Source organism: Schistocerca serialis, chromosome 2 (genome assembly GCF_023864345.2).
Source record: "Schistocerca serialis cubense isolate TAMUIC-IGC-003099 chromosome 2, iqSchSeri2.2, whole genome shotgun sequence".
NCBI lineage: Eukaryota > Metazoa > Arthropoda > Insecta > Orthoptera > Acrididae > Schistocerca > Schistocerca serialis.
In genome coordinates, this window is record NC_064639.1 from 962,801,372 (window position 1) to 962,817,186 (window position 15,815).

The 15,815-nt window shown below is 52.0% G+C and overlaps 33 non-coding genes across 33 annotated transcripts; 26 read left to right on the forward strand and 7 right to left on the reverse strand.

The window, feature by feature from the left end:
• Positions 1-105: 105 nt before the first annotated feature.
• Trnag-ucc (transfer RNA glycine (anticodon UCC)) lies at positions 106-177 on the reverse strand. The gene has a single exon. It is a non-coding gene; the product is annotated as a tRNA-Gly (tRNA).
• Positions 178-513: 336 nt separating this feature from the next.
• Positions 514-584, forward strand: Trnag-gcc (transfer RNA glycine (anticodon GCC)). Its single transcript has one exon. It is a non-coding gene; the product is annotated as a tRNA-Gly (tRNA).
• A 295-nt stretch (positions 585-879) lies between these two features.
• On the forward strand, positions 880-952 carry Trnam-cau (transfer RNA methionine (anticodon CAU)). The gene has a single exon. It is a non-coding gene; the product is annotated as a tRNA-Met (tRNA).
• Positions 953-1,408: 456 nt separating this feature from the next.
• On the forward strand, positions 1,409-1,480 carry Trnae-uuc (transfer RNA glutamic acid (anticodon UUC)). Its single transcript has one exon. It is a non-coding gene; the product is annotated as a tRNA-Glu (tRNA).
• Positions 1,481-1,736: 256 nt separating this feature from the next.
• On the forward strand, positions 1,737-1,810 carry Trnai-aau (transfer RNA isoleucine (anticodon AAU)). The gene has a single exon. It is a non-coding gene; the product is annotated as a tRNA-Ile (tRNA).
• A 754-nt stretch (positions 1,811-2,564) lies between these two features.
• Trnag-ucc (transfer RNA glycine (anticodon UCC)) lies at positions 2,565-2,636 on the reverse strand. The gene has a single exon. It is a non-coding gene; the product is annotated as a tRNA-Gly (tRNA).
• Positions 2,637-2,972: 336 nt separating this feature from the next.
• On the forward strand, positions 2,973-3,043 carry Trnag-gcc (transfer RNA glycine (anticodon GCC)). Its single transcript has one exon. It is a non-coding gene; the product is annotated as a tRNA-Gly (tRNA).
• A 295-nt stretch (positions 3,044-3,338) lies between these two features.
• Positions 3,339-3,411, forward strand: Trnam-cau (transfer RNA methionine (anticodon CAU)). Its single transcript has one exon. It is a non-coding gene; the product is annotated as a tRNA-Met (tRNA).
• Positions 3,412-3,867: 456 nt separating this feature from the next.
• Trnae-uuc (transfer RNA glutamic acid (anticodon UUC)) lies at positions 3,868-3,939 on the forward strand. The gene has a single exon. It is a non-coding gene; the product is annotated as a tRNA-Glu (tRNA).
• A 256-nt stretch (positions 3,940-4,195) lies between these two features.
• Positions 4,196-4,269, forward strand: Trnai-aau (transfer RNA isoleucine (anticodon AAU)). Its single transcript has one exon. It is a non-coding gene; the product is annotated as a tRNA-Ile (tRNA).
• A 754-nt stretch (positions 4,270-5,023) lies between these two features.
• Positions 5,024-5,095, reverse strand: Trnag-ucc (transfer RNA glycine (anticodon UCC)). Its single transcript has one exon. It is a non-coding gene; the product is annotated as a tRNA-Gly (tRNA).
• A 336-nt stretch (positions 5,096-5,431) lies between these two features.
• Trnag-gcc (transfer RNA glycine (anticodon GCC)) lies at positions 5,432-5,502 on the forward strand. The gene has a single exon. It is a non-coding gene; the product is annotated as a tRNA-Gly (tRNA).
• A 295-nt stretch (positions 5,503-5,797) lies between these two features.
• Trnam-cau (transfer RNA methionine (anticodon CAU)) lies at positions 5,798-5,870 on the forward strand. Its single transcript has one exon. It is a non-coding gene; the product is annotated as a tRNA-Met (tRNA).
• A 456-nt stretch (positions 5,871-6,326) lies between these two features.
• On the forward strand, positions 6,327-6,398 carry Trnae-uuc (transfer RNA glutamic acid (anticodon UUC)). Its single transcript has one exon. It is a non-coding gene; the product is annotated as a tRNA-Glu (tRNA).
• Positions 6,399-6,654: 256 nt separating this feature from the next.
• On the forward strand, positions 6,655-6,728 carry Trnai-aau (transfer RNA isoleucine (anticodon AAU)). Its single transcript has one exon. It is a non-coding gene; the product is annotated as a tRNA-Ile (tRNA).
• Positions 6,729-7,482: 754 nt separating this feature from the next.
• Trnag-ucc (transfer RNA glycine (anticodon UCC)) lies at positions 7,483-7,554 on the reverse strand. Its single transcript has one exon. It is a non-coding gene; the product is annotated as a tRNA-Gly (tRNA).
• A 336-nt stretch (positions 7,555-7,890) lies between these two features.
• On the forward strand, positions 7,891-7,961 carry Trnag-gcc (transfer RNA glycine (anticodon GCC)). The gene has a single exon. It is a non-coding gene; the product is annotated as a tRNA-Gly (tRNA).
• Positions 7,962-8,256: 295 nt separating this feature from the next.
• Positions 8,257-8,329, forward strand: Trnam-cau (transfer RNA methionine (anticodon CAU)). The gene has a single exon. It is a non-coding gene; the product is annotated as a tRNA-Met (tRNA).
• A 456-nt stretch (positions 8,330-8,785) lies between these two features.
• Trnae-uuc (transfer RNA glutamic acid (anticodon UUC)) lies at positions 8,786-8,857 on the forward strand. Its single transcript has one exon. It is a non-coding gene; the product is annotated as a tRNA-Glu (tRNA).
• A 256-nt stretch (positions 8,858-9,113) lies between these two features.
• On the forward strand, positions 9,114-9,187 carry Trnai-aau (transfer RNA isoleucine (anticodon AAU)). The gene has a single exon. It is a non-coding gene; the product is annotated as a tRNA-Ile (tRNA).
• Positions 9,188-9,941: 754 nt separating this feature from the next.
• On the reverse strand, positions 9,942-10,013 carry Trnag-ucc (transfer RNA glycine (anticodon UCC)). Its single transcript has one exon. It is a non-coding gene; the product is annotated as a tRNA-Gly (tRNA).
• Positions 10,014-10,349: 336 nt separating this feature from the next.
• Positions 10,350-10,420, forward strand: Trnag-gcc (transfer RNA glycine (anticodon GCC)). The gene has a single exon. It is a non-coding gene; the product is annotated as a tRNA-Gly (tRNA).
• A 295-nt stretch (positions 10,421-10,715) lies between these two features.
• On the forward strand, positions 10,716-10,788 carry Trnam-cau (transfer RNA methionine (anticodon CAU)). Its single transcript has one exon. It is a non-coding gene; the product is annotated as a tRNA-Met (tRNA).
• A 456-nt stretch (positions 10,789-11,244) lies between these two features.
• Positions 11,245-11,316, forward strand: Trnae-uuc (transfer RNA glutamic acid (anticodon UUC)). The gene has a single exon. It is a non-coding gene; the product is annotated as a tRNA-Glu (tRNA).
• Positions 11,317-11,572: 256 nt separating this feature from the next.
• Trnai-aau (transfer RNA isoleucine (anticodon AAU)) lies at positions 11,573-11,646 on the forward strand. Its single transcript has one exon. It is a non-coding gene; the product is annotated as a tRNA-Ile (tRNA).
• Positions 11,647-12,400: 754 nt separating this feature from the next.
• Positions 12,401-12,472, reverse strand: Trnag-ucc (transfer RNA glycine (anticodon UCC)). The gene has a single exon. It is a non-coding gene; the product is annotated as a tRNA-Gly (tRNA).
• A 336-nt stretch (positions 12,473-12,808) lies between these two features.
• On the forward strand, positions 12,809-12,879 carry Trnag-gcc (transfer RNA glycine (anticodon GCC)). The gene has a single exon. It is a non-coding gene; the product is annotated as a tRNA-Gly (tRNA).
• Positions 12,880-13,174: 295 nt separating this feature from the next.
• On the forward strand, positions 13,175-13,247 carry Trnam-cau (transfer RNA methionine (anticodon CAU)). The gene has a single exon. It is a non-coding gene; the product is annotated as a tRNA-Met (tRNA).
• Positions 13,248-13,703: 456 nt separating this feature from the next.
• Trnae-uuc (transfer RNA glutamic acid (anticodon UUC)) lies at positions 13,704-13,775 on the forward strand. Its single transcript has one exon. It is a non-coding gene; the product is annotated as a tRNA-Glu (tRNA).
• Positions 13,776-14,031: 256 nt separating this feature from the next.
• Positions 14,032-14,105, forward strand: Trnai-aau (transfer RNA isoleucine (anticodon AAU)). Its single transcript has one exon. It is a non-coding gene; the product is annotated as a tRNA-Ile (tRNA).
• A 752-nt stretch (positions 14,106-14,857) lies between these two features.
• On the reverse strand, positions 14,858-14,929 carry Trnag-ucc (transfer RNA glycine (anticodon UCC)). The gene has a single exon. It is a non-coding gene; the product is annotated as a tRNA-Gly (tRNA).
• A 336-nt stretch (positions 14,930-15,265) lies between these two features.
• Trnag-gcc (transfer RNA glycine (anticodon GCC)) lies at positions 15,266-15,336 on the forward strand. The gene has a single exon. It is a non-coding gene; the product is annotated as a tRNA-Gly (tRNA).
• Positions 15,337-15,631: 295 nt separating this feature from the next.
• Positions 15,632-15,704, forward strand: Trnam-cau (transfer RNA methionine (anticodon CAU)). Its single transcript has one exon. It is a non-coding gene; the product is annotated as a tRNA-Met (tRNA).
• The last annotated feature ends 111 nt before the right edge of the window (positions 15,705-15,815 follow it).

The window sequence follows — 15,815 nt, forward strand, 5'->3', positions numbered from 1 at the left end:
CGACGCACACACTATAGGGTGGCCTGCAGCGAGTAAGAGGGCGAAAGAAACATTAATTTAAAGACGCGTGGCAAAAGTACTCATACGCAAAAGTAAAAAGCCGGCTGCGGTGGCCGGGAATCGAACCCGGATCAACTGCTTGGAAGGCAACTATGCTGACCATTACACCACCACCGCACGCTTTCCGTCCGCGCACGGCGCGCTGTGTCTGCTTCCCGCCTGTCGGCGGCGGCTCAAGGTGGTCGTAGCTGTAGGCGCATTACGGGGTAGGCGAGCGCATCCAGACAGCGTCTCTACGCACATTTCGCGTCCTTTGGCAAGAGTCGTCGCGTGCGTGCGCCGCAAGAGTACTTAGGCGATCGCGTTCGGGCGTCATTTTTAAGCAGTGCAGTGCAGTTCAGGATTCAGCGTGTGTAGCATTCTCTCGAGAGGATGCGACGGCGCTGGACGGCAGTCCCACTTTCCCCTCAGACGTCTGCCGCGGAAAGCACCAGGAAGCTGTGAACTAGCTGAGCATCGGTGGTTCAGTGGTAGAATGCTCGCCTGCCACGCGGGCGGCCCGGGTTCGATTCCCGGCCGATGCATCATTTTGTTTTTTCTCCGATAGTGGTGCTGCGTGTCTTTCGCACTCGAACTGCGTGAGCCATGAGAATGAACCGCGGGATTTCCGTGTGGGAATAACCAAACATGCAGCGCGCACGACTGCTCGTTTCGACTGTTGTGCGCTATTGTACATACTGGCGTCGGCCTAGCATCACAAGTTGCCTGTCGCGCCGGGAATGCACGTGTAGCAACAGAAAAAAATGAGCCAGGAAGTGCAGACTCTCTACCACTGGTATTTGGTACTTACCGAGATTCCAGAAGGCGTGGCGATCACCTGCCTCGGTAGCGCAGTAGGCAGCGCGTAAGTCTCATAATCTTAAGGTCGTGAGTTCGATCCTCACCCGGGGCATTTAATTTACTTTCGTCCACAGCTAAATCGACGGCTCTGGGGTTTGCGAAGGAGCGAAACACTTTGTGCTTTGTTATCCTCAAGGCTTCAACGACTCAGCGTGATAATGTTTACTTCCCGTTATTACTACTTGCAGTTCTTATGTAAAATTTTCAAGAAAAAAAGTACTAGTAATAAAACTGAATTTCGTACGATATAACGTGTAAAGTCACACAATGTATGACCTGCTGTATGATGACAGGCAGCAGGTATTTACTTGCGAAATAAGTAAATAAATATTACTACTTACGGCTTTGCTTTTCCTCCTACCCCTGTAACAACGAGGCATAAAGCAATGGATTGTGACTTTTGCCATGCGCGCCTCGCCATGGGCGCGCGGAAAGATGCTCGCAAACAGGGAAAGTGCGACACGGAAAGCGTCTGGACCGGGTGTAAACGCCGAGGAAAATGCGCGCGTCCGGTGTGGTCTAGTGGCTAGGATACCTGGCTTTCACCCAGGAGGTCCGGGTTCGATTCCCGGTACCGGAACGGAATTTTTCGGAAAAAGTCACGACAAGTTTTGACCCTGCGAAAGGCTGTTTCACGTCCTCCTCGCATTATACCTACTGGTTCATAAACGTCAGCTGAAAACAGTCGAGAGAAACGGGCACGCAATGAAATTACTACGAGCAGCGGAATAAAGGGAGAAGAGACGCTGGTCCACTGTTGGACTGCTACCATAGAAATGTTACATGGCAATACGCAGAGCAATTCCCGCGAAGCGATGGAAGACTCTCTGCACCGAGGCCCGTTAGCTCAGTCGGTTAGAGCGTCGTGCTAATAACGCGAAGGTCGTGGGTTCGATCCCCCCACGGGCCACTACGATTTCACTCTTCCAAAAAGGCAACGCCGATTTCGGCGGGGAAGTATGGTAACAAAGAAATCGTCACATTGTGTGCGAGCTGATAGGGGACCAGAACGCGACTTGTCGGGACGCGCTAAAACACTTCACTGGTCACAGCACGGTGAACACACAGTTCCTCGTCCGATCACCGCTACTGCGCGAAGCTGGGCGTTGTCAGTGCTTGGGCGGGTGACCGCCTGCGAACACAGGGCACTGCCGACAGTTTCAATTCGTATTTCTCTTTCCTCTTCGGTTTCGGAGCTGCAGCGCTATTCGGTCAAGGGCACTGGCGCCACATTTTGCCTCTCGGTATGCCAAGTCGCGCCGTGCGGCCACAGTGAAATGAAGGAGCGTGTTGTAAAATTTTCAACAAAGAAAAAAAAAAAAAAAAAAAAGAAATGTACTAGTAATAAAACTGAATTTGTCTGACAGAACATGTAACATCAGACAATACATGATAACAGGCAGCAGGTATTTACTTGAGGCATAAGTAACGTGGTGGCCGCCTCGCCATACCTCTCTCAGTCGTTTCGCGTGCTTGTCCTCTTGATATAGGCCGATTGGAGAGCGTCAGCTCTCGCGTCAGCTGAGCTAAGTCGAGACAAGTCGAGACTCAAGGGGAATCGACGCACACACTATAGGGTGGCCTGCAGCGAGTAAGAGGGCGAAAGAAACATTAATTTAAAGACGCGTGGCAAAAGTACTCATACGCAAAAGTAAAAAGCCGGCTGCGGTGGCCGGGAATCGAACCCGGATCAACTGCTTGGAAGGCAACTATGCTGACCATTACACCACCACCGCACGCTTTCCGTCCGCGCACGGCGCGCTGTGTCTGCTTCCCGCCTGTCGGCGGCGGCTCAAGGTGGTCGTAGCTGTAGGCGCATTACGGGGTAGGCGAGCGCATCCAGACAGCGTCTCTACGCACATTTCGCGTCCTTTGGCAAGAGTCGTCGCGTGCGTGCGCCGCAAGAGTACTTAGGCGATCGCGTTCGGGCGTCATTTTTAAGCAGTGCAGTGCAGTTCAGGATTCAGCGTGTGTAGCATTCTCTCGAGAGGATGCGACGGCGCTGGACGGCAGTCCCACTTTCCCCTCAGACGTCTGCCGCGGAAAGCACCAGGAAGCTGTGAACTAGCTGAGCATCGGTGGTTCAGTGGTAGAATGCTCGCCTGCCACGCGGGCGGCCCGGGTTCGATTCCCGGCCGATGCATCATTTTGTTTTTTCTCCGATAGTGGTGCTGCGTGTCTTTCGCACTCGAACTGCGTGAGCCATGAGAATGAACCGCGGGATTTCCGTGTGGGAATAACCAAACATGCAGCGCGCACGACTGCTCGTTTCGACTGTTGTGCGCTATTGTACATACTGGCGTCGGCCTAGCATCACAAGTTGCCTGTCGCGCCGGGAATGCACGTGTAGCAACAGAAAAAAATGAGCCAGGAAGTGCAGACTCTCTACCACTGGTATTTGGTACTTACCGAGATTCCAGAAGGCGTGGCGATCACCTGCCTCGGTAGCGCAGTAGGCAGCGCGTAAGTCTCATAATCTTAAGGTCGTGAGTTCGATCCTCACCCGGGGCATTTAATTTACTTTCGTCCACAGCTAAATCGACGGCTCTGGGGTTTGCGAAGGAGCGAAACACTTTGTGCTTTGTTATCCTCAAGGCTTCAACGACTCAGCGTGATAATGTTTACTTCCCGTTATTACTACTTGCAGTTCTTATGTAAAATTTTCAAGAAAAAAAGTACTAGTAATAAAACTGAATTTCGTACGATATAACGTGTAAAGTCACACAATGTATGACCTGCTGTATGATGACAGGCAGCAGGTATTTACTTGCGAAATAAGTAAATAAATATTACTACTTACGGCTTTGCTTTTCCTCCTACCCCTGTAACAACGAGGCATAAAGCAATGGATTGTGACTTTTGCCATGCGCGCCTCGCCATGGGCGCGCGGAAAGATGCTCGCAAACAGGGAAAGTGCGACACGGAAAGCGTCTGGACCGGGTGTAAACGCCGAGGAAAATGCGCGCGTCCGGTGTGGTCTAGTGGCTAGGATACCTGGCTTTCACCCAGGAGGTCCGGGTTCGATTCCCGGTACCGGAACGGAATTTTTCGGAAAAAGTCACGACAAGTTTTGACCCTGCGAAAGGCTGTTTCACGTCCTCCTCGCATTATACCTACTGGTTCATAAACGTCAGCTGAAAACAGTCGAGAGAAACGGGCACGCAATGAAATTACTACGAGCAGCGGAATAAAGGGAGAAGAGACGCTGGTCCACTGTTGGACTGCTACCATAGAAATGTTACATGGCAATACGCAGAGCAATTCCCGCGAAGCGATGGAAGACTCTCTGCACCGAGGCCCGTTAGCTCAGTCGGTTAGAGCGTCGTGCTAATAACGCGAAGGTCGTGGGTTCGATCCCCCCACGGGCCACTACGATTTCACTCTTCCAAAAAGGCAACGCCGATTTCGGCGGGGAAGTATGGTAACAAAGAAATCGTCACATTGTGTGCGAGCTGATAGGGGACCAGAACGCGACTTGTCGGGACGCGCTAAAACACTTCACTGGTCACAGCACGGTGAACACACAGTTCCTCGTCCGATCACCGCTACTGCGCGAAGCTGGGCGTTGTCAGTGCTTGGGCGGGTGACCGCCTGCGAACACAGGGCACTGCCGACAGTTTCAATTCGTATTTCTCTTTCCTCTTCGGTTTCGGAGCTGCAGCGCTATTCGGTCAAGGGCACTGGCGCCACATTTTGCCTCTCGGTATGCCAAGTCGCGCCGTGCGGCCACAGTGAAATGAAGGAGCGTGTTGTAAAATTTTCAACAAAGAAAAAAAAAAAAAAAAAAAAGAAATGTACTAGTAATAAAACTGAATTTGTCTGACAGAACATGTAACATCAGACAATACATGATAACAGGCAGCAGGTATTTACTTGAGGCATAAGTAACGTGGTGGCCGCCTCGCCATACCTCTCTCAGTCGTTTCGCGTGCTTGTCCTCTTGATATAGGCCGATTGGAGAGCGTCAGCTCTCGCGTCAGCTGAGCTAAGTCGAGACAAGTCGAGACTCAAGGGGAATCGACGCACACACTATAGGGTGGCCTGCAGCGAGTAAGAGGGCGAAAGAAACATTAATTTAAAGACGCGTGGCAAAAGTACTCATACGCAAAAGTAAAAAGCCGGCTGCGGTGGCCGGGAATCGAACCCGGATCAACTGCTTGGAAGGCAACTATGCTGACCATTACACCACCACCGCACGGTTTCCGTCCGCGCACGGCGCGCTGTGTCTGCTTCCCGCCTGTCGGCGGCGGCTCAAGGTGGTCGTAGCTGTAGGCGCATTACGGGGTAGGCGAGCGCATCCAGACAGCGTCTCTACGCACATTTCGCGTCCTTTGGCAAGAGTCGTCGCGTGCGTGCGCCGCAAGAGTACTTAGGCGATCGCGTTCGGGCGTCATTTTTAAGCAGTGCAGTGCAGTTCAGGATTCAGCGTGTGTAGCATTCTCTCGAGAGGATGCGACGGCGCTGGACGGCAGTCCCACTTTCCCCTCAGACGTCTGCCGCGGAAAGCACCAGGAAGCTGTGAACTAGCTGAGCATCGGTGGTTCAGTGGTAGAATGCTCGCCTGCCACGCGGGCGGCCCGGGTTCGATTCCCGGCCGATGCATCATTTTGTTTTTTCTCCGATAGTGGTGCTGCGTGTCTTTCGCACTCGAACTGCGTGAGCCATGAGAATGAACCGCGGGATTTCCGTGTGGGAATAACCAAACATGCAGCGCGCACGACTGCTCGTTTCGACTGTTGTGCGCTATTGTACATACTGGCGTCGGCCTAGCATCACAAGTTGCCTGTCGCGCCGGGAATGCACGTGTAGCAACAGAAAAAAATGAGCCAGGAAGTGCAGACTCTCTACCACTGGTATTTGGTACTTACCGAGATTCCAGAAGGCGTGGCGATCACCTGCCTCGGTAGCGCAGTAGGCAGCGCGTAAGTCTCATAATCTTAAGGTCGTGAGTTCGATCCTCACCCGGGGCATTTAATTTACTTTCGTCCACAGCTAAATCGACGGCTCTGGGGTTTGCGAAGGAGCGAAACACTTTGTGCTTTGTTATCCTCAAGGCTTCAACGACTCAGCGTGATAATGTTTACTTCCCGTTATTACTACTTGCAGTTCTTATGTAAAATTTTCAAGAAAAAAAGTACTAGTAATAAAACTGAATTTCGTACGATATAACGTGTAAAGTCACACAATGTATGACCTGCTGTATGATGACAGGCAGCAGGTATTTACTTGCGAAATAAGTAAATAAATATTACTACTTACGGCTTTGCTTTTCCTCCTACCCCTGTAACAACGAGGCATAAAGCAATGGATTGTGACTTTTGCCATGCGCGCCTCGCCATGGGCGCGCGGAAAGATGCTCGCAAACAGGGAAAGTGCGACACGGAAAGCGTCTGGACCGGGTGTAAACGCCGAGGAAAATGCGCGCGTCCGGTGTGGTCTAGTGGCTAGGATACCTGGCTTTCACCCAGGAGGCCCGGGTTCGATTCCCGGTACCGGAACGGAATTTTTCGGAAAAAGTCACGACAAGTTTTGACCCTGCGAAAGGCTGTTTCACGTCCTCCTCGCATTATACCTACTGGTTCATAAACGTCAGCTGAAAACAGTCGAGAGAAACGGGCACGCAATGAAATTACTACGAGCAGCGGAATAAAGGGAGAAGAGACGCTGGTCCACTGTTGGACTGCTACCATAGAAATGTTACATGGCAATACGCAGAGCAATTCCCGCGAAGCGATGGAAGACTCTCTGCACCGAGGCCCGTTAGCTCAGTCGGTTAGAGCGTCGTGCTAATAACGCGAAGGTCGTGGGTTCGATCCCCCCACGGGCCACTACGATTTCACTCTTCCAAAAAGGCAACGCCGATTTCGGCGGGGAAGTATGGTAACAAAGAAATCGTCACATTGTGTGCGAGCTGATAGGGGACCAGAACGCGACTTGTCGGGACGCGCTAAAACACTTCACTGGTCACAGCACGGTGAACACACAGTTCCTCGTCCGATCACCGCTACTGCGCGAAGCTGGGCGTTGTCAGTGCTTGGGCGGGTGACCGCCTGCGAACACAGGGCACTGCCGACAGTTTCAATTCGTATTTCTCTTTCCTCTTCGGTTTCGGAGCTGCAGCGCTATTCGGTCAAGGGCACTGGCGCCACATTTTGCCTCTCGGTATGCCAAGTCGCGCCGTGCGGCCACAGTGAAATGAAGGAGCGTGTTGTAAAATTTTCAACAAAGAAAAAAAAAAAAAAAAAAAAGAAATGTACTAGTAATAAAACTGAATTTGTCTGACAGAACATGTAACATCAGACAATACATGATAACAGGCAGCAGGTATTTACTTGAGGCATAAGTAACGTGGTGGCCGCCTCGCCATACCTCTCTCAGTCGTTTCGCGTGCTTGTCCTCTTGATATAGGCCGATTGGAGAGCGTCAGCTCTCGCGTCAGCTGAGCTAAGTCGAGACAAGTCGAGACTCAAGGGGAATCGACGCACACACTATAGGGTGGCCTGCAGCGAGTAAGAGGGCGAAAGAAACATTAATTTAAAGACGCGTGGCAAAAGTACTCATACGCAAAAGTAAAAAGCCGGCTGCGGTGGCCGGGAATCGAACCCGGATCAACTGCTTGGAAGGCAACTATGCTGACCATTACACCACCACCGCACGGTTTCCGTCCGCGCACGGCGCGCTGTGTCTGCTTCCCGCCTGTCGGCGGCGGCTCAAGGTGGTCGTAGCTGTAGGCGCATTACGGGGTAGGCGAGCGCATCCAGACAGCGTCTCTACGCACATTTCGCGTCCTTTGGCAAGAGTCGTCGCGTGCGTGCGCCGCAAGAGTACTTAGGCGATCGCGTTCGGGCGTCATTTTTAAGCAGTGCAGTGCAGTTCAGGATTCAGCGTGTGTAGCATTCTCTCGAGAGGATGCGACGGCGCTGGACGGCAGTCCCACTTTCCCCTCAGACGTCTGCCGCGGAAAGCACCAGGAAGCTGTGAACTAGCTGAGCATCGGTGGTTCAGTGGTAGAATGCTCGCCTGCCACGCGGGCGGCCCGGGTTCGATTCCCGGCCGATGCATCATTTTGTTTTTTCTCCGATAGTGGTGCTGCGTGTCTTTCGCACTCGAACTGCGTGAGCCATGAGAATGAACCGCGGGATTTCCGTGTGGGAATAACCAAACATGCAGCGCGCACGACTGCTCGTTTCGACTGTTGTGCGCTATTGTACATACTGGCGTCGGCCTAGCATCACAAGTTGCCTGTCGCGCCGGGAATGCACGTGTAGCAACAGAAAAAAATGAGCCAGGAAGTGCAGACTCTCTACCACTGGTATTTGGTACTTACCGAGATTCCAGAAGGCGTGGCGATCACCTGCCTCGGTAGCGCAGTAGGCAGCGCGTAAGTCTCATAATCTTAAGGTCGTGAGTTCGATCCTCACCCGGGGCATTTAATTTACTTTCGTCCACAGCTAAATCGACGGCTCTGGGGTTTGCGAAGGAGCGAAACACTTTGTGCTTTGTTATCCTCAAGGCTTCAACGACTCAGCGTGATAATGTTTACTTCCCGTTATTACTACTTGCAGTTCTTATGTAAAATTTTCAAGAAAAAAAGTACTAGTAATAAAACTGAATTTCGTACGATATAACGTGTAAAGTCACACAATGTATGACCTGCTGTATGATGACAGGCAGCAGGTATTTACTTGCGAAATAAGTAAATAAATATTACTACTTACGGCTTTGCTTTTCCTCCTACCCCTGTAACAACGAGGCATAAAGCAATGGATTGTGACTTTTGCCATGCGCGCCTCGCCATGGGCGCGCGGAAAGATGCTCGCAAACAGGGAAAGTGCGACACGGAAAGCGTCTGGACCGGGTGTAAACGCCGAGGAAAATGCGCGCGTCCGGTGTGGTCTAGTGGCTAGGATACCTGGCTTTCACCCAGGAGGCCCGGGTTCGATTCCCGGTACCGGAACGGAATTTTTCGGAAAAAGTCACGACAAGTTTTGACCCTGCGAAAGGCTGTTTCACGTCCTCCTCGCATTATACCTACTGGTTCATAAACGTCAGCTGAAAACAGTCGAGAGAAACGGGCACGCAATGAAATTACTACGAGCAGCGGAATAAAGGGAGAAGAGACGCTGGTCCACTGTTGGACTGCTACCATAGAAATGTTACATGGCAATACGCAGAGCAATTCCCGCGAAGCGATGGAAGACTCTCTGCACCGAGGCCCGTTAGCTCAGTCGGTTAGAGCGTCGTGCTAATAACGCGAAGGTCGTGGGTTCGATCCCCCCACGGGCCACTACGATTTCACTCTTCCAAAAAGGCAACGCCGATTTCGGCGGGGAAGTATGGTAACAAAGAAATCGTCACATTGTGTGCGAGCTGATAGGGGACCAGAACGCGACTTGTCGGGACGCGCTAAAACACTTCACTGGTCACAGCACGGTGAACACACAGTTCCTCGTCCGATCACCGCTACTGCGCGAAGCTGGGCGTTGTCAGTGCTTGGGCGGGTGACCGCCTGCGAACACAGGGCACTGCCGACAGTTTCAATTCGTATTTCTCTTTCCTCTTCGGTTTCGGAGCTGCAGCGCTATTCGGTCAAGGGCACTGGCGCCACATTTTGCCTCTCGGTATGCCAAGTCGCGCCGTGCGGCCACAGTGAAATGAAGGAGCGTGTTGTAAAATTTTCAACAAAGAAAAAAAAAAAAAAAAAAAAGAAATGTACTAGTAATAAAACTGAATTTGTCTGACAGAACATGTAACATCAGACAATACATGATAACAGGCAGCAGGTATTTACTTGAGGCATAAGTAACGTGGTGGCCGCCTCGCCATACCTCTCTCAGTCGTTTCGCGTGCTTGTCCTCTTGATATAGGCCGATTGGAGAGCGTCAGCTCTCGCGTCAGCTGAGCTAAGTCGAGACAAGTCGAGACTCAAGGGGAATCGACGCACACACTATAGGGTGGCCTGCAGCGAGTAAGAGGGCGAAAGAAACATTAATTTAAAGACGCGTGGCAAAAGTACTCATACGCAAAAGTAAAAAGCCGGCTGCGGTGGCCGGGAATCGAACCCGGATCAACTGCTTGGAAGGCAACTATGCTGACCATTACACCACCACCGCACGGTTTCCGTCCGCGCACGGCGCGCTGTGTCTGCTTCCCGCCTGTCGGCGGCGGCTCAAGGTGGTCGTAGCTGTAGGCGCATTACGGGGTAGGCGAGCGCATCCAGACAGCGTCTCTACGCACATTTCGCGTCCTTTGGCAAGAGTCGTCGCGTGCGTGCGCCGCAAGAGTACTTAGGCGATCGCGTTCGGGCGTCATTTTTAAGCAGTGCAGTGCAGTTCAGGATTCAGCGTGTGTAGCATTCTCTCGAGAGGATGCGACGGCGCTGGACGGCAGTCCCACTTTCCCCTCAGACGTCTGCCGCGGAAAGCACCAGGAAGCTGTGAACTAGCTGAGCATCGGTGGTTCAGTGGTAGAATGCTCGCCTGCCACGCGGGCGGCCCGGGTTCGATTCCCGGCCGATGCATCATTTTGTTTTTTCTCCGATAGTGGTGCTGCGTGTCTTTCGCACTCGAACTGCGTGAGCCATGAGAATGAACCGCGGGATTTCCGTGTGGGAATAACCAAACATGCAGCGCGCACGACTGCTCGTTTCGACTGTTGTGCGCTATTGTACATACTGGCGTCGGCCTAGCATCACAAGTTGCCTGTCGCGCCGGGAATGCACGTGTAGCAACAGAAAAAAATGAGCCAGGAAGTGCAGACTCTCTACCACTGGTATTTGGTACTTACCGAGATTCCAGAAGGCGTGGCGATCACCTGCCTCGGTAGCGCAGTAGGCAGCGCGTAAGTCTCATAATCTTAAGGTCGTGAGTTCGATCCTCACCCGGGGCATTTAATTTACTTTCGTCCACAGCTAAATCGACGGCTCTGGGGTTTGCGAAGGAGCGAAACACTTTGTGCTTTGTTATCCTCAAGGCTTCAACGACTCAGCGTGATAATGTTTACTTCCCGTTATTACTACTTGCAGTTCTTATGTAAAATTTTCAAGAAAAAAAGTACTAGTAATAAAACTGAATTTCGTACGATATAACGTGTAAAGTCACACAATGTATGACCTGCTGTATGATGACAGGCAGCAGGTATTTACTTGCGAAATAAGTAAATAAATATTACTACTTACGGCTTTGCTTTTCCTCCTACCCCTGTAACAACGAGGCATAAAGCAATGGATTGTGACTTTTGCCATGCGCGCCTCGCCATGGGCGCGCGGAAAGATGCTCGCAAACAGGGAAAGTGCGACACGGAAAGCGTCTGGACCGGGTGTAAACGCCGAGGAAAATGCGCGCGTCCGGTGTGGTCTAGTGGCTAGGATACCTGGCTTTCACCCAGGAGGCCCGGGTTCGATTCCCGGTACCGGAACGGAATTTTTCGGAAAAAGTCACGACAAGTTTTGACCCTGCGAAAGGCTGTTTCACGTCCTCCTCGCATTATACCTACTGGTTCATAAACGTCAGCTGAAAACAGTCGAGAGAAACGGGCACGCAATGAAATTACTACGAGCAGCGGAATAAAGGGAGAAGAGACGCTGGTCCACTGTTGGACTGCTACCATAGAAATGTTACATGGCAATACGCAGAGCAATTCCCGCGAAGCGATGGAAGACTCTCTGCACCGAGGCCCGTTAGCTCAGTCGGTTAGAGCGTCGTGCTAATAACGCGAAGGTCGTGGGTTCGATCCCCCCACGGGCCACTACGATTTCACTCTTCCAAAAAGGCAACGCCGATTTCGGCGGGGAAGTATGGTAACAAAGAAATCGTCACATTGTGTGCGAGCTGATAGGGGACCAGAACGCGACTTGTCGGGACGCGCTAAAACACTTCACTGGTCACAGCACGGTGAACACACAGTTCCTCGTCCGATCACCGCTACTGCGCGAAGCTGGGCGTTGTCAGTGCTTGGGCGGGTGACCGCCTGCGAACACAGGGCACTGCCGACAGTTTCAATTCGTATTTCTCTTTCCTCTTCGGTTTCGGAGCTGCAGCGCTATTCGGTCAAGGGCACTGGCGCCACATTTTGCCTCTCGGTATGCCAAGTCGCGCCGTGCGGCCACAGTGAAATGAAGGAGCGTGTTGTAAAATTTTCAACAAAGAAAAAAAAAAAAAAAAAAAAGAAATGTACTAGTAATAAAACTGAATTTGTCTGACAGAACATGTAACATCAGACAATACATGATAACAGGCAGCAGGTATTTACTTGAGGCATAAGTAACGTGGTGGCCGCCTCGCCATACCTCTCTCAGTCGTTTCGCGTGCTTGTCCTCTTGATATAGGCCGATTGGAGAGCGTCAGCTCTCGCGTCAGCTGAGCTAAGTCGAGACAAGTCGAGACTCAAGGGGAATCGACGCACACACTATAGGGTGGCCTGCAGCGAGTAAGAGGGCGAAAGAAACATTAATTTAAAGACGCGTGGCAAAAGTACTCATACGCAAAAGTAAAAAGCCGGCTGCGGTGGCCGGGAATCGAACCCGGATCAACTGCTTGGAAGGCAACTATGCTGACCATTACACCACCACCGCACGGTTTCCGTCCGCGCACGGCGCGCTGTGTCTGCTTCCCGCCTGTCGGCGGCGGCTCAAGGTGGTCGTAGCTGTAGGCGCATTACGGGGTAGGCGAGCGCATCCAGACAGCGTCTCTACGCACATTTCGCGTCCTTTGGCAAGAGTCGTCGCGTGCGTGCGCCGCAAGAGTACTTAGGCGATCGCGTTCGGGCGTCATTTTTAAGCAGTGCAGTGCAGTTCAGGATTCAGCGTGTGTAGCATTCTCTCGAGAGGATGCGACGGCGCTGGACGGCAGTCCCACTTTCCCCTCAGACGTCTGCCGCGGAAAGCACCAGGAAGCTGTGAACTAGCTGAGCATCGGTGGTTCAGTGGTAGAATGCTCGCCTGCCACGCGGGCGGCCCGGGTTCGATTCCCGGCCGATGCATCATTTTGTTTTTTCTCCGATAGTGGTGCTGCGTGTCTTTCGCACTCGAACTGCGTGAGCCATGAGAATGAACCGCGGGATTTCCGTGTGGGAATAACCAAACATGCAGCGCGCACGACTGCTCGTTTCGACTGTTGTGCGCTATTGTACATACTGGCGTCGGCCTAGCATCACAAGTTGCCTGTCGCGCCGGGAATGCACGTGTAGCAACAGAAAAAAATGAGCCAGGAAGTGCAGACTCTCTACCACTGGTATTTGGTACTTACCGAGATTCCAGAAGGCGTGGCGATCACCTGCCTCGGTAGCGCAGTAGGCAGCGCGTAAGTCTCATAATCTTAAGGTCGTGAGTTCGATCCTCACCCGGGGCATTTAATTTACTTTCGTCCACAGCTAAATCGACGGCTCTGGGGTTTGCGAAGGAGCGAAACACTTTGTGCTTTGTTATCCTCAAGGCTTCAACGACTCAGCGTGATAATGTTTACTTCCCGTTATTACTACTTGCAGTTCTTATGTAAAATTTTCAAGAAAAAAAGTACTAGTAATAAAACTGAATTTCGTACGATATAACGTGTAAAGTCACACAATGTATGACCTGCTGTATGATGACAGGCAGCAGGTATTTACTTGCGAAATAAGTAAATAAATATTACTACTTACGGCTTTGCTTTTCCTCCTACCCCTGTAACAACGAGGCATAAAGCAATGGATTGTGACTTTTGCCATGCGCGCCTCGCCATGGGCGCGCGGAAAGATGCTCGCAAACAGGGAAAGTGCGACACGGAAAGCGTCTGGACCGGGTGTAAACGCCGAGGAAAATGCGCGCGTCCGGTGTGGTCTAGTGGCTAGGATACCTGGCTTTCACCCAGGAGGCCCGGGTTCGATTCCCGGTACCGGAACGGAATTTTTCGGAAAAAGTCACGACAAGTTTTGACCCTGCGAAAGGCTGTTTCACGTCCTCCTCGCATTATACCTACTGGTTCATAAACGTCAGCTGAAAACAGTCGAGAGAAACGGGCACGCAATGAAATTACTACGAGCAGCGGAATAAAGGGAGAAGAGACGCTGGTCCACTGTTGGACTGCTACCATAGAAATGTTACATGGCAATACGCAGAGCAATTCCCGCGAAGCGATGGAAGACTCTCTGCACCGAGGCCCGTTAGCTCAGTCGGTTAGAGCGTCGTGCTAATAACGCGAAGGTCGTGGGTTCGATCCCCCCACGGGCCACTACGATTTCACTCTTCCAAAAAGGCAACGCCGATTTCGGCGGGGAAGTATGGTAACAAAGAAATCGTCACATTGTGTGCGAGCTGATAGGGGACCAGAACGCGAATTGTCGGGACGCGCTAAAACACTTCACTGGTCACAGCACGGTGAACACACAGTTCCTCGTCCGATCACCGCTACTGCGCGAAGCTGGGCGTTGTCAGTGCTTGGGCGGGTGACCGCCTGCGAACACAGGGCACTGCCGACAGTTTCAATTCGTATTTCTCTTTCCTCTTCGGTTTCGGAGCTGCAGCGCTATTCGGTCAAGGGCACTGGCGCCACATTTTGCCTCTCGGTATGCCAAGTCGCGCCGTGCGGCCACAGTGAAATGAAGGAGCGTGTTGTAAAATTTTCAACAAAGAAAAAAAAAAAAAAAAAAGAAATGTACTAGTAATAAAACTGAATTTGTCTGACAGAACATGTAACATCAGACAATACATGATAACAGGCAGCAGGTATTTACTTGAGGCATAAGTAACGTGGTGGCCGCCTCGCCATACCTCTCTCAGTCGTTTCGCGTGCTTGTCCTCTTGATATAGGCCGATTGGAGAGCGTCAGCTCTCGCGTCAGCTGAGCTAAGTCGAGACAAGTCGAGACTCAAGGGGAATCGACGCACACACTATAGGGTGGCCTGCAGCGAGTAAGAGGGCGAAAGAAACATTAATTTAAAGACGCGTGGCAAAAGTACTCATACGCAAAAGTAAAAAGCCGGCTGCGGTGGCCGGGAATCGAACCCGGATCAACTGCTTGGAAGGCAACTATGCTGACCATTACACCACCACCGCACGCTTTCCGTCCGCGCACGGCGCGCTGTGTCTGCTTCCCGCCTGTCGGCGGCGGCTCAAGGTGGTCGTAGCTGTAGGCGCATTACGGGGTAGGCGAGCGCATCCAGACAGCGTCTCTACGCACATTTCGCGTCCTTTGGCAAGAGTCGTCGCGTGCGTGCGCCGCAAGAGTACTTAGGCGATCGCGTTCGGGCGTCATTTTTAAGCAGTGCAGTGCAGTTCAGGATTCAGCGTGTGTAGCATTCTCTCGAGAGGATGCGACGGCGCTGGACGGCAGTCCCACTTTCCCCTCAGACGTCTGCCGCGGAAAGCACCAGGAAGCTGTGAACTAGCTGAGCATCGGTGGTTCAGTGGTAGAATGCTCGCCTGCCACGCGGGCGGCCCGGGTTCGATTCCCGGCCGATGCATCATTTTGTTTTTTCTCCGATAGTGGTGCTGCGTGTCTTTCGCACTCGAACTGCGTGAGCCATGAGAATGAACCGCGGGATTTCCGTGTGGGAATAACCAAACATGCAGCGCGCACGACTGCTCGTTTCGACTGTTGTGCGCTATTGTACATACTGGCGTCGGCCTAGCATCACAAGTTGCCTGTCGCGCCGGGAATGCACGTGTAGCAACAGAAAAAAATGAGCCAGGAAGTGCAGACTCTCTACCACTGGTATTTGGTACTTACCGAGATTCCAGAAGGCGTGGCGATCACCTGCCTCGGTAGCGCAGTAGGCAGCGCGTAAGTCTCATAATCTTAAGGTCGTGAGTTCGATCCTCACCCGGGGCATTTAATTTACTTTCGTCCACAGCTAAATCGACGGCTCTGGGGTTTGCGAAGGAGCGAAACACTTTGTGCTTTGTTATCCTCAAGGCTTCAACGACTCAGCGTGATAATGTT